Source organism: Meriones unguiculatus, chromosome 7, assembly GCF_030254825.1.
Source record: "Meriones unguiculatus strain TT.TT164.6M chromosome 7, Bangor_MerUng_6.1, whole genome shotgun sequence".
In the NCBI taxonomy this organism is placed as follows: Eukaryota; Metazoa; Chordata; class Mammalia; order Rodentia; family Muridae; genus Meriones; species Meriones unguiculatus.
In genome coordinates this window covers 60,124,195-60,138,116 of record NC_083355.1, presented here as the reverse complement: position 1 = coordinate 60,138,116, position 13,922 = coordinate 60,124,195, and the positions used below count along the sequence as shown (strand labels likewise).

The window sequence follows — 13,922 nt, the reverse complement described above, 5'->3', positions numbered from 1 at the left end:
ATAACAACTTGTGTAATTATCGCATATGATTAAGGCCTAGGAAATTGACATGAATATAGTCCATACAATTTACGCAGCTTTTCGTTGTTTGGTTGGTTTGGTTTGGTTTGTAACAGCAATGGTTTCTTTGTGTAGCCCTGGCTATCCTGGAACTCGCTGTGGGGACCAGGCCGGCCTGGAACTCAGAGATCCACCTGGCTCCGCTTCTCAAGGGCCGGGATCAAAGGCATGCACCGGCACCGCCTGGCTCATTCATGCAGCTTTGAAAGCACAACTGTGTGTGCATAAAATTCTACACAGCTTTAGCACAGATGTGGCTCAAGCACCGCAGGCCCCAGCTTGCCTCTCTACCTCCCGGCAACTCCTAGCAACCAGCAAACTGCTCTTCCCGTCCTTAAGATTGCTACATGAACAGCTTTACATGGTGTGTAAGGTTTTGAAGGATTTTTTTTAAACAAAAAGTAAGAACCTGTTGTTTTTTAACAGAAATCCACGTTGTTGAATAGATTAAGTTTGTCCCTTTTTATTGCTGAATATTATTTCATGCTATACATGCGCCACAGTCTCTTTAACCACTGAACATATGAATTATTTTCATTTTGGCTTGTTCTAGTTTGCTTTTCTGTTGGGCAGGCAAGGGTTGGGGTTTTTGTTTTGTTTTGCCTATACTTGCAGGTTATAATTTACCACTAAAAAATGTTAGGGAACCCCCCCCCCCCACTGCCACCTTGTTTCTCTTGCTCAGCCAGCTTTCCTATACAGCCCAGGCCCACCTGCCCTCGGTGTGGTGCTGCTCACAGATGGACTAGCACTCTCGGAAAAGCCTCGCCACCATGCCCGCAGGCTGCCGACTGAGGCAAGCCCCCAGCTGAGGCCGCAGAGAACTCAGGGCTGAGTCTCCCTCAGAGAACTCGGGGCTGAGTCAAGCTGAAGCTAGCTGGGGGGTTGAGGGTACTTGGGAACAAAGCTATGAATACTCAGACATGTGTTTCTGTACAGAATTAGATTTTTTTCATCTCTCTTTTATAAGCACCCAGAAGTAAAATTGCTAGAGGACATTTTCGATTTTATAAGAAAACTACCCTGGACTGAGGCTACAGCTCAACTGGCAGAGGGCCTGCCTCGCGCACAGGAAGCCACGTGTTGGCTCGCCAGCACCTATAGACTGGTTATGGTGGCACAGGGCGTGCGTCCTCCTCCACACGGGGAGCGTGAGGTCAGCCTGAGCTACAGAGCCTGACGCAAAACGCACAATATAAACAAGCAGCGCAGTCCAAATGGGGCGTTCTTGCTAGCGCTGGGCGCCATCTCTATTGACTATTTGATTTTGACAGGTGTGCCATGACATCACCTTGTGGGGTCTGTTTCTTAGGTCTTCTGCAGGATTTATAGGAAGCGTCCCAGCCCGGTCTGGAGCTCGGTGTGTAGGCCAGGCTGCCCTTAAGCTCCCAGTAGTCCTTTGCCCCTGTTCTGGGATTACAGGTGTGAGCCACCATGCCTGGCCTTTCATTACAATTTGTTTGTTTGTTTGTTTGTTTGGCTTTGCTGAGACAGGGTTTAGCTGTGTAGCCCTGGCTGCCCTAGTAACTTGCTATGTAGCATAGGATGGTTTCGAACTCAAGGCAATCCCCCTGCCTCAACTTCCTGAATGCTGAGGTTACAGGACTTCATTACAACCTCCAACCAGCCATTGTATGTATTTTTAATTCACCTTTCCCTGACGTCTAAGGAGTCCGGACAACCTGTCATGGCCTATACCATCTATGCATCTTCTTGCACAAAATAACCAACTGCCCTTTCCCTGCTTTCTTCTTGGAGACCGTGCTGTCTGTAGTAGTTTGAGAACTGGTTCCTATACCCCGGGCTGGCCTGCAGCTCACTGTAGTCCTCTGGCCTCAGAATCCCAAGAGCTGGGATTACGGCCGTGTGCTAGCATCTTTGCCTTTTGTTTGGGACATGGGCACCGGTAAGCTGTAGTGGCTTTGAGCTCACTAGAGAGACAATCCTCCAGCCTCTCGGCCTCCACCCTCACCTTCCCAGTGCTGGGGGTTCATTTATAGTTTTTGATTCCAGTAAAATAAACTCTTTGTAAAGTTGTTCTTGCCCTGGTGAGTCCGTGTAACCTAGCAGTGGCTGATAGGTTCTAAAGCAAAAGGAGGCTCTCCCACGGCATAGCTAGTGACCTTGGACAAGCATTTAAATATTACCAAATTCCTTCCCCTCGCCTGAAGATGGAGTGGTGAAGACTAAATTACTTAGTGATTGAAAAATGCCCTGATCAGGCACACTCCTTTAATCCCAACACTCAGGAGGCAGAGGCAGGTGGATCTGTTAGAGGCCAGCCAGTGCTACACAGTGAGACACAGCGAGACTGTCTCAAAAAATAAAGGGAAAAAAAGAAACCTATCATTTTGTTAAAAAAAACAGCGAACCCTAGTATTCCTTTCCTGAAAGAACTTACTTCCTGTTCCGGCAAGAGGGCAACTTGGGCATTGGGAAGCTGAATAGTTTTCTTGGCAAATAGGACTCAAGGACCTGGGCTCCTCACTTATTCTTTCATCTTCTGGTGCCATCATCGTCCTCTAGGTTGGGGGGGAATCTTTTTAGTTATTTGGTGGGAAAAGGAGAGGGACGTGGAGCAGGTTTGGGACTTTTCCGTAGCAGAGGCACCTCTGTCTCCCACAGGCCACAGAGCTGAACTCACCCACACCGGCCCACGTAACTGCCAGGGAAGTTAGGAAATGCGGTCCGCGTACCCAGGAGGAAAATAAACAAGAGCTGTCTGGCGGGAAATACTGCGCAGTTCTGTGTCACCCCGGGGGCGGAGGTGGGGGTGGTTGGGTGGAGGTGGCAGCCCTCGCAGAACAGGAAGTAGAGATGAGAAGGTCCAGGCAGCAGCAAGCACACGGGGTTGGGTTCGGGGCGGGTTTACCCCGCAGCTGGAACAGAAGTACAGACGGCCCAGTCTGGGCTCATTATGAAGATATCTTTCTTCTCTCGGTTTTCCAAATGGCGACTGTTCATAGAAAGGAAAACTATCTTCTAGTGAAATGTTTTTCAACCTTCATTAACTATTCATAGTTGGCTGTTGGTTTTCTAGTCAGATTACTGATTAGATCATCTATATCTAACGAAAAATTCCTCCTCCTGGGGCCGAGGAGATGGCTGAGTGTGATGTGTTTGCCATGCAAGTGTGAGGCTGTGAGTTCAAGTCCCCAGAATCCACCTAAAGGCTGATGTGGTAGTACACACCTGTAGTTCCTTTGTTCCCATTGAGACAGGAGAATCACCGCAAGCTTGAAGGCCAGCAAGCCTCGCTTATTCAGACAAGGCAGGTGGCAAAGGCCAGAGAGACCTGAGGTTGTCCTCTGACCTCCACCCATGACCTTTGCCCGAACTCACACAGGGAAGCTCTCCTCTTCCTCCTGTGGGCATGAGCGAAGAGAGACAGGGTTTGCACGTTAGCCATGTTGGGCTAGCCTTGAACTTGGAGGCTTCTACTTCAACATCCAAGCAGGTGGGTGACAGGTGGGTGTCCCTGTATGGTTCCCAGCTTCTTGGTCTGTTTGTGCGTTTTATCTTTGAGATGTTTATGAGCTACAGCTTGAGTAGACACAAATAATAGCGATTATAATGCAGACCAGATGTAAGGAAAAATGTAGCTGCTGAAGTTGTGATTTATTATGCCTTCATTGCCACTTTTTTTTTTTTTTTTTTTTTTTTTTTTTTTTACTTTTAACAAACCAGAAATGATCCTGGAGTTTTACTCCCCCACATCTCTTTGGGGCAGGGCCTCAATGGAGGCTAGTTAGCCTGGGCTAGCTTTAACTCTGTGACCCTCTCCTCTCAGTCCTCAACTGTGGATGGGCTTGGCTTTTCACTTTTTTTTTTTTTAAAGGGTTTCTCAACAGAAGGAAAGGAAATAAAAAAGGAAGTCGAATGCTTTTCATTTATTGTTTCATTGGAATTTTAAAATTATCTGGAAGAGAATAATGGTTTAATCATGTTTTTATTAGTTTCTAGGCATTGAGTTATTTGTTTTATAATTATTTTCTAATTTTGCCTTCACCAGTATTGCGGTTGCTATTTTTGCATTGTTGTGTTGTTTTCTTTTTTATTTATTTCTTGTTTCTGCCATTAAAAATGAATTCACAGCAGATAGCTACATTATGACATAGGTTTGTAGCGAACAGGCATGTATAAAGATAATGTAGAAATACAAAGTAAATGACAAATAAAACAAAAAGGGTTTCTCTGTGTAGCCCTGGCTGCCTTGGGACTTGTTCTGTAGAGCAGGCTGGCCTCGGACTCAGAGATCTGCCTGCCTCTGCCTCCCGAGTGCTGGGATCAAAGGTGTGCGCCCCCATTGCCAGGCTCCAATCTTCACTCTTTTGGTCTGCCAATGAGGCGGATTTTAATTTTTGCCTTCCCGTTGTGGCATCTTCTGCTTATTCTCAAAATAAGCCTTCTGTTAGGCTGTGCCACTCAGTTAACGTAGCAGCGGATTTTAAGGTGAACGTTTATTGAGGGATTTTCACATCTGCTCGAGTAAATCTAATTCATTTCATTTCAACCACGTTGTGTCACCCCGGTTCTCTCTCTCCACGTGGCCAGGGTTCTGTTCTTAGCTCTGCGTTCACTTGGTAAAGTTCTTCTATAGCACTCTGACCCTGCCGCTGCCTAGGTAGTATTGACAATAATGTATCTAAATGATAAAGTCTCATTGGAATCCAAGTGTAGGAGTCTGAGGCGGAAGGATAGCTGCAAATGTGAAGTCAGCCTAGTTTAAATAGCCATTTTCAGTCTAGACACTGTTTCAAAACATGAATCTGGACTACCTCCCCTCCACAGGTGATGGGCTTTAGTCTCCCACGCTAATGGGAACTTAATTCAATCTACGGTTGAGTTGAATGAGCTTCTGTAGTGGCCCATGGTTTCTTTAGCACGGGGACCATCCTACTACTACAGAGGAGAGCTGGTAAATACAGCAGACTGCTTCTGTTTGATAAAACAGAGCTCACCCAAAGCATGGCGCAGAAACGAAACCCTCCTCTATCACATAACGGCTAGCAGTCCCCACCCTCCAGCCCCAGCCATACCCTGTAAAAATAAAGTATGAAAAAAAGGAATGCTCCAAGAATTTGCATGTCATCCTTGCACAGGGGCCATGCTAATCTCAGTCCTGTTCCAGTTTTAGTATATGTACTGCTGAAGTGGGCACTCCCAGTAGTGTGTGTGTGTGTGCGTGCGTGCGTGTGCATGTGCGTGTGTTAGGGAGGGAACTCAGAGCCTCCAACATGCTAAGCAAGTGTCCTATTGCAGAGGTGACTTCACCCCGCAAAGCTCACTGGCAGCCCAAGGAGGAGGATCAGTTAGCCTTAGAATTTTTCCAGATAATGTGCTTTCTAGCTGTGGCACACTCTGCTGCTATGGAAAGTCACCCCAAAGGCAGCTCTTCATGCTTGACGCCCACTGCTTCCTGGAGCCAGAGAGGATGGTTTTTTTGGCTGGTGCTTTCCTGGGGAGGAAGGCACCCAGGGAGCAAGAATCCTCTGCTTTCTCAGATGGACCCAGGTCCCTGTGATTGTGTATGATGCACCAAAGCCTTCAGAGATAGTGGTTAATAGATTTTACCACCAATCTAATTTGAATCTCAGCTTTTCTTTGCGGTGGAACCTTGGTTTGTTGGGGTTTTTTTTTGTTGTTTTTTTATTTTATTTTATTTTATGCATATTAGTGCTCTAAGAGGGTAGTAGAGAGTATAAATGGTTGTGATCCACCATGTGGTTGCTGGGAATTGAACTCAGGACCTCTGGAAGAGCAGACAGTGCTCTTAACCACTGAGCCATCTCTCCAGCCCTGGTTTGGTTTTTTAATGAGACAGGGTTGAGACTGGATTTGAACTCTCTTTTTGTGGAAGAGTGGATTTGGTTTGGTTTTTCAAGGCAGGGTTTCTCTTGTTTAGCTTTCTTTCTTTCTTTTTTTCAAGACAGGGATTCAGTTTATAGATGATTGCAGAGCACATGCCTAACATAGCAAGAGCTCCAATTTTAAGTCCCAGCACTAAAAAAAGAAAAGAAAAGGTAGAAAGATTAAATTTAAAAATCACTTAAGCCGGGCACAGTGGTGCATGCCTTTAATCCCAGCACTTGGGAAGGCAGAGGCAGGCGGATCTCTGTGAGTTTAAGGCCAGCCTGGTCTAGAGTGAGCTCCAGGACAGCCAGAGTGACGAAGGGAATCCCTGTCTCGAAAAACCAAAAAAGAAAGAAATTGTTATCTATTAATAACACCATTGTTGTGTGTGGATGCCGCTGTATAACGCTGTCATTACACGGTTGTCAGGGCACACCTTTGGGTTGTCCTCTCCTTCCACCTTACGTGGGTCCCGGGGATCAAACTCTGGTCACCAGTAAACACTCTTACCTACTAAGCCATCTCACTGGCCCAGCCCTTGGTTGAGACAGGCCCTTATTTTGTAGACTAGGTTAGCCTCAAACTCATGACCTCTTTGCCCAGCCTCCCCAAGTGCAGAGAATGCACTTCTATGCTTGGTCATATTTAGAGTATCTATGTTTGGGTTGGGGGAGTGTCTACGGTTGGTTTTTCTTAGTTTTGTTTTGAGACAGGGTCTTACAATATATCTCTGGCTGACCTGGTGAAGAGCATGCTGACCTTGAACTCAAAGAAGCATGCAATATTATGCATGCTCAGATTTTGTTTATATAATTTTTTAACTTTTCCTAATTTTTGGTGTGTCTTAAATATTTGATTCCTTAGTTCTTCAAACATTGGAGTCATTTTTTGTGCAGGTTCTTTAACTAAGCAGGGTTAGCTTAGAGGCATCAGCAGGCAGATCTTTCTGAGTTTTAAGGCCAGCTTTGTCTACATAATGAGTTCCAGTCTAGTCAGGGCTATGTAGTGAGAACATGTCTCAAAACAAACAAAAAACAATAGGGAGGCAGTTCATTTATTGTGGGTTATGGGTAAAAGGGTGCTTTTAGAATGCAAGGAGAGGTGTAAGCAAGTAGAAGACAATATGCCTCTCCTACCAGAAAGTTCTAGAATACAAAGTACATGTATTTATGGAGAAAACGGATTTTTAAATTTTTATTTATTTTTACTTTATGTGCATTGGTGTTTTGCTTGCATGTATGTGTGTGTGAAGGTGTCACACCTTAGAGTTACAGACAATTGTGAGCTGCCGTGTGGGTGCTGGGAATTGAACCTGGGTCCTCTGGAAGAACAGCCAGTACTCTTAAGCACTGAGCCATCTCCCCAGCCCTGGAGAGCTGAGTTTAAATAATTAAGAAAGAAGTGTTTTCATGTACCTTCCACATTTCTACCTTGAATGACTATTTCTCTTGCTAACATCTATGCCCTTGCTGTAAGGATTGCCCAAGACTCTTGCTTACAGCCTCAAACGGATATAATTGCTATTGTAGACATCAGGAACATCCTAGCTTTTATCTAGGAATGGCAGCACAAGCCTGTGATATCAGCACGGGGAAGTAGGAACAGGAGGAATAGGAGTTCAAGGCCAGCCAAGGCCACAGGAGCCCTGTCCCCCCACTCCCCCAAAAAAACAAAATGCTTACAAATAGAAGTAATAAAAATCCCAGCTTGTAATTAAGAGGCAACCGTGACATGGCAACTATAAGTGGATTTGCATTTACAGTTCAACTCCTTGGAAACAAAGCAACAGCAAAGCAGAATCACATTCTTATTTGTTCTTTTGTGAATGTCTTGTGATTGATTTATCACGTGACTCATGACCTATAGAAGACATTTTGGAGACCCTGACATGAATGTATAGAACAAACAGCTCCGGCAGTGCGCCCCTGTGACACCTCTCCTTAGGAGACTGAATCACGAGGATCACGAGGTGGAGGCCAGTCTGGCCAACTAAGTATGATCCTATGCAAAATATAATGAAATAAAAAGATCTTGGAAGGCTGTTTGGTGTTAATGCACTGCCTTACGTTTTTGAGGCCTTGGTTCAACCCTCAGTATCCAAAATAAATAAGGAAATAATTAATTACTTAATTAAAACCCCACAATACACACATTCTTTATATATATGTGTGTATATTTATATAAAAGATAGCAAGAATTCAAGCCAAGACTACACAAACTTGTAAAGCTTAGAATACTTAGTAAGAAAAAAGAAATAAAGGCAGGATGGCTCAGTAGTTACAGGCACCTACTGCCAACCCTGACAACCTGAGTTCAGTTCCCAGGGCCTACCTAGCGCAGGGTGAGAAATGACTCTGCAGGTGTCCTCTGACCATGTGCATGCTAGGATAAAAGATGGAAAAGAAAGAAGGGAAGATTCCTCTAAAGGAATTAAAGCGAAGGAAAAAGTGTGTAAGGATAAGGGAGTCTTGAGTATGTTTATAAACCAAAGGAAAGCAGTAAGAAGGAGAGAGGATGTCCAGGAATAAGGAAGGACCTAGAGTGAAGAAAACACAGCAAAGCTACATGTCCAAGTTTGCTGTATGTCGCTGTGGTAAATGCCATGGCCGAAAGCTGCTTCCCTTGAGTTGCTCAGTTACTCTCCTCACCGGGTTGGTTCTGCCGGTAGTGGGCTGGGCCCTCTCACAGAAGAACGCTCTACAGACATGCCCATAGGTCAGGCCGATGGAGGAGTTCCTCAGCTGAGACCCCCTATTCCCACAAGTGTCATGGAGCTGACCGTGACAGCACATATTAAATTCTTGGGGGAAAGAAAAGTGGGAAATTCGCATTGAAAACAGATCATACAACATGGTCCAGGCTCTGTAAATAAATCAGGAAGCAAGCGCTTGTTAACAGTGAAGGTTAGAGTTAAAGGTCAAGGGACTTTGGTCGGAGCCTTCAGGAAAGCCGGAATAGGTTGTCTAGAAAACCCGCTGAGGGATGCTCAACAGAGTCAATGCGGGTCGCCTTCAAAGTCAAGCGGTGGGCCAGTGAAGAGCCCTGCCTAGACAGCAGGAGCCTTTTGGTAATATCTAGAAATGATCACGAAGTTGAGGCATCCCATAGCTCTGCTGAATGCCAGGAGTCACCGGGGATGGGGGATTACTTGGAAAAAGGGAAGGGTAGAAACAGATTTGATTAATGGGCAGCTATCACAAATCTGTCAACTTCAGGGCATTCTGATTTCCTGTTTCTGGAAACAATTTCCTAATCTATAATCTCAATTTTAATGCCTTTTTTGACATCAAACCCCAGTTATCCAACAGCCTATAGAGCAGCTCTGCTTTGATGCAATATATGTTTTTAGTTGTTAAAATCAATTTCTTTTTATTACATTTATCTATTCTGTATGTTTGTGTGTGTGCATGTGTGTTTACACACACGTACATGATACACGTGGAGATCAGAGGATTTGGAGGTAGTTTTCCCCTTCCACCATGTGTGTTCAGGAATTGAACCTAAGTGCCTTTATCCATAGAGCCATCTCACTTGCCTGCTTCCTGTCTTAAATACAATATATATATATATATGTATGTATTTGAGGCAAAGTCTCACTCTGTAGCCCAGCCTGGTCTCGAATTCACAAGAGCCACCTGCCTCAGGACTGTATGTAGCAGCCCCCATGATCCATAGACAGATGCAGTATTTCCTCTTCCTCCGGCCCCTACTCTATTCCTGATTGCCCCATTTCTGCTAATGCTGTTACTGCTCTGCTACGCTCCCAGGCCTGAAACCTTGGCATCATCACGAACTTTTCTTCGTCCCATAGTGTGCCATCACCCACACAGACATACTGGAATAAAGTTTAATTTACAAAGAATGCACAAGAACAGGCAAACAATAATGCTTGCGGTAATATAACAAAATAAATGCAATGTGGTCTCTCTCCAAGAAGGGGTAAAGACATGCTATTACTTTCGGAGTACAGGCAGCAGGTAACTGGAACCTTCGGGGAGCGAGAGCACATATGGGAGGGTTGCAGTGGGGTCATTTCGTGATTAAGCTTCTGCTTCCATTTTCCCCATTAGTTCCCCCTGACCCCAAGTCTCTGCCCAATCCAGTACCTACTTCTGCCAGGCTCATCTTGATAATGTCACTTTTTTCTCATTTATTTATTATTAATTACAGTTTATTTACTTTGTATCCCATCTGTAACCTCCTCCCTCATTCCCTCCCAACCCCACTTTACCTCCCTCATCTCCTCTCAAGCCCCTCTCCAAGTCCACTGAGAGGGAGGTCCTCCTCCCCTTCCCTCTGACCCTAGCCTATCAGGTTTCATCAGCGCTGTCTGCATTGTCTTCCTTTGTGGCCTGGAAAAGCTGCTCCCCCATTAGGGGGAGGTGATCAAAGAGCCAGCCCCTGAGTTCATGTCAGAGACAGTCCCTGTTCCTCTTACTAGAGTACCCACTTGGAAGCTGAGCTGCCATGGACTACATCTGTGCAGGGGTTCTAGGTTATCTCCATGCGTGGTCCTTGGTTAGAGTATCAGCCTCAGAAAAGACCCCTTTGCCCAGATTTTTTGGTTCTGTTGGCTCTTCTTGTGGAGCTCCTGTCCCCTCCAGGTCTTTCTATCTCCTCCTTCTTTCATAAGATTTCCTGCACTCTGTCTAAAGTTTGGCTATGAGTCTCAGCATCTGCTTTCATACCCTGCTGGGTAGAGTCTTTCAGGGGCCCTCTGTGGTAGGCTCCTGTCCTGTTCCCTGTTTTCTCCCTCTTCTGATGTCCATCCTCTTTGCCTTTCTGAATGACGATTGAGCATCTTACCAGGGTTCTCCTTCTTGCTTAGCTTCTTTAGGTGTACAGATTTTAATATGATTATCCTATATTATATGTCTAACATCCACTTATAAGTGAGTATATACCATGTGTGTCTTTCTGCTTCTGGGATACCTCACTCAGGATGATCTTTTCTAGTTCCCACCATTTGCCTGCAAATTTCATGATTCCTTGTTTTTAATTGCTGAGTAGTATTCCATTGTGTAAATGTACCACAATTTCTGTATCCATTCCTTCGTTAAGGGACATCTGGGTTGTTTCCTCTTCACCAACCCTGTATCTGACAGAGAGCTATATCTGACAGGGGGCTAATATCCAGAATATATACAGAACTCAAGAAGTAAAACAGCAACAAATCAAGTAATCCAATTAAAAAAATGGGGTACAGAGCTAAACAGAATTCTCAATAGAGAAATATGGAATGGCAGAAAAACACTTAAAGAAATGCTCAATGTCCTTAGTCATCAGAGAAATGCAAATCAAAATGACCCTGAATGGCTTAGAATGGCTTAAGATCAGAATGGCTTACAACCATCAGAATGGCTGAGATCAAAAACTCAAGTGACAATACATGCTGGAGAGGTTGTGGAGAAAGGGAAACCTTCCTCCATTGCTGGTGGGAATGTAAACTAGTACAACCACTTTGGAAATCAATCTGGCACTTTCTCAATTAGGAATAGGGCTACCTCAAGATCTAGCTATACCACTCCTACACATATATTCAAAAGATGCTCAACTATACAACAAAGACATTTGCTCAACCATGTTCATAGCAGCTTTATTCGTAATAGCCAGAATCTGGATAATGTCAGTTTTTGAAAGTCACTCATCATAAGTCTTCGGGAATCTGCAACAGGGTCCCCAAGAAAATAAGATCCTGAGGGAGCTCATGTTTTAATGAGAAGGGGGACAATTATTGTACTCAGCCTGATAGATAGGGAGGGGTGGATTTGGTGACAGCTTTCCTAAGGAGAGGCAAGGGAAGAGATAGCAAGAAGCTAGCCAATGTCAGGGCTCAGGGAACAGGCTGATACCAAGCAGACTGAGAACCTTTCAGGGAGAGGACTGCATCACTGAGATCAAGGTAGAGGAAATGCTGAGGGGTGGACACGTGTCTTCCCTGGGCAGAGTCTATTGGATTTGTCAGTTACGGGTCAGGATCAAGGGCAGTTTCAGTAGCAAAGAGGAAGTGCAGAGGCTAGGTAAAAAAGTCACAAAAAAAAAAAAAAAAAAAAAAGAGAACTGGGGAAGGAACATAGATCTCCTTCTGAGAATATTAGCTGAGAAGAGAAGGAGGAGGATAAAAGGCAACACATTTAGTCCTCCCTCCCTTGTGAAACAGACCTGTACTTGCTCAGAGCCTTGGGGGTCATAGAACCCTGTGGTAGAGAGCTGCTTTTTAGAGAAAGGTGATTGGCGGCAGCAAGATCCCCAACGGGGTCCGAGGAGATGGAATCTAATCAGGAAAAGGTCTCTGTTTATAATCACCCCCTTACTGTATGCATACCTATTTGCATGTGTATATGATTGCACAGGCTGAATAACCACAAACTGAAAAGCTTCCAAATGTAAAACCCGGACATGACTGCACAGGTGAAAAAACAAATCCCACATCTGATTTCATGACATGGTGATAGTCAAACACCTAATACTCGAAAACTGTTTGTGCAACTGTGTACAAAACAAATTGCAGTCAAAATCAATATTAAGCATCTGAAAGAATTAAAAATACTTTCAGACTGTAAACCAGATATTTTAATGTTATGTTGTTGTTGTAATAGACAACCATAAACTTGGTTTTAAGTCAGGAGCCCAAGATAGGTCTCAGCAGGTTAGAATAAAGGTGTAGAAGGGATGTATGCCCCTTTTGGGGGTAACCTTGCCCTTCTAGCTTCTAGAGACAACAGAGCTGGGGACATAGCCCAGTTGTGGAAACTAGAGATAACCACCTTCCTTGGCTTGTGACCCAGTTTCTTCATCCAAAACCAGCAATGCCACAGCCTCTGACTTATGTGCAATCACCCTCTGCTCTTTCTAACCATAGCCAGGGAGTGGGGTACAAATGGTGGAAGGCTTATCTACGTGTGTGAGGCTCTGGGCTCCTCCCAGGAGGGCAAAAAGAAAAAAAAAAAAAAAAAAGATTAAGCATAGTTGGAAAACATCAGCTTTCATCTGCAGTTAGGCTAGGTGAAACTGGGGGACCCGGGGCAATCTGCCCATCTCAAGATCCATAGCTTAATTACATTTGTGAGTCTTTGGTGTTATGTAAAAATAACACGCAGACATAGGTACCTCTGGAGGATATTTCTCCACCCACACTAGACCTGAGTGTGAGGTTCCTATTTTAAGGGGGCATTTTGAAAAGGAAAAAGTATTTCGCATTGGAAAGTTTGGGGCTGGAGAGATGGCTCGGTGGTTAAGAGCACCTGCCGCTCCTTCAGAGGTCCCATATTAGGTTCCCAGCACCCACACATTACCAAGTCATCTGTAACTCCATTTCTAGTGGACTTGACACCCCTTTCTGCCTTCCTCGGGCACTGCTCACAAGTGGTGCACACACATACGTGCAGACAAGCACCCACACTTGTAAAATAAACAGAAATACATCTGTTTTATAAAAGTTTAAAAAAAAAAAAACCTTGGGAGGTTTGATATTTGTACTCGAGTTGGGAAAGATACTTGGTCAAATAGGCAAACTAGATTCTGAGGGGCAGGACTGTGGTGTAAATGTTTCTGCAAAGTTGTAGAAACACGGCCCAGTGGTAGCTTGGGCTAAAACTTTCCTTTCAGCCTGCAAAGAGAAAGACAGCTGAAGGAATAAACTTCAGCTGTGCTAAGGAAGTAAGAGATGGGCATTTTGAGCCGAACATTGGACAATAGGAAATGCAGTGCTGGCACAACTTCCGGGTTCTAGGTGGGTGCCAATAACCGGCCAGAAAGGGAGAAACCGCTAGGCGTGGCTTCGCTTCACAGGAGCTGTGGGAGTAGCAAGCTTCATGCAGAATTCTTAGGTTAGAATTTACAGACCGGATTGAGAACTGGGTTCTGAATTCAGCTGGGCTGGGCTTCTCCTTTGTTACCACGCGGCTTCAGGATATATGCGTTGCCCCGTGACTGAACTCTGTAACGCCCCGGGGCCCGCTCTTGGTGTCAAATACTATTTCTTCGCAGTTCTGTTTCCAATGATAGGA

The 13,922-nt window shown here is 44.8% G+C and overlaps 1 non-coding gene across 1 annotated transcript; it reads right to left on the bottom strand.

Moving 5' to 3' along the window:
- Positions 1 to 5,117: 5,117 nt before the first annotated feature.
- LOC132655501 (U6 spliceosomal RNA) lies at positions 5,118 to 5,221 on the bottom strand. The gene has a single exon (XR_009593307.1). It is a non-coding gene; the product is annotated as a U6 spliceosomal RNA (small nuclear RNA).
- Positions 5,222 to 13,922: the final 8,701 nt, after the last annotated feature.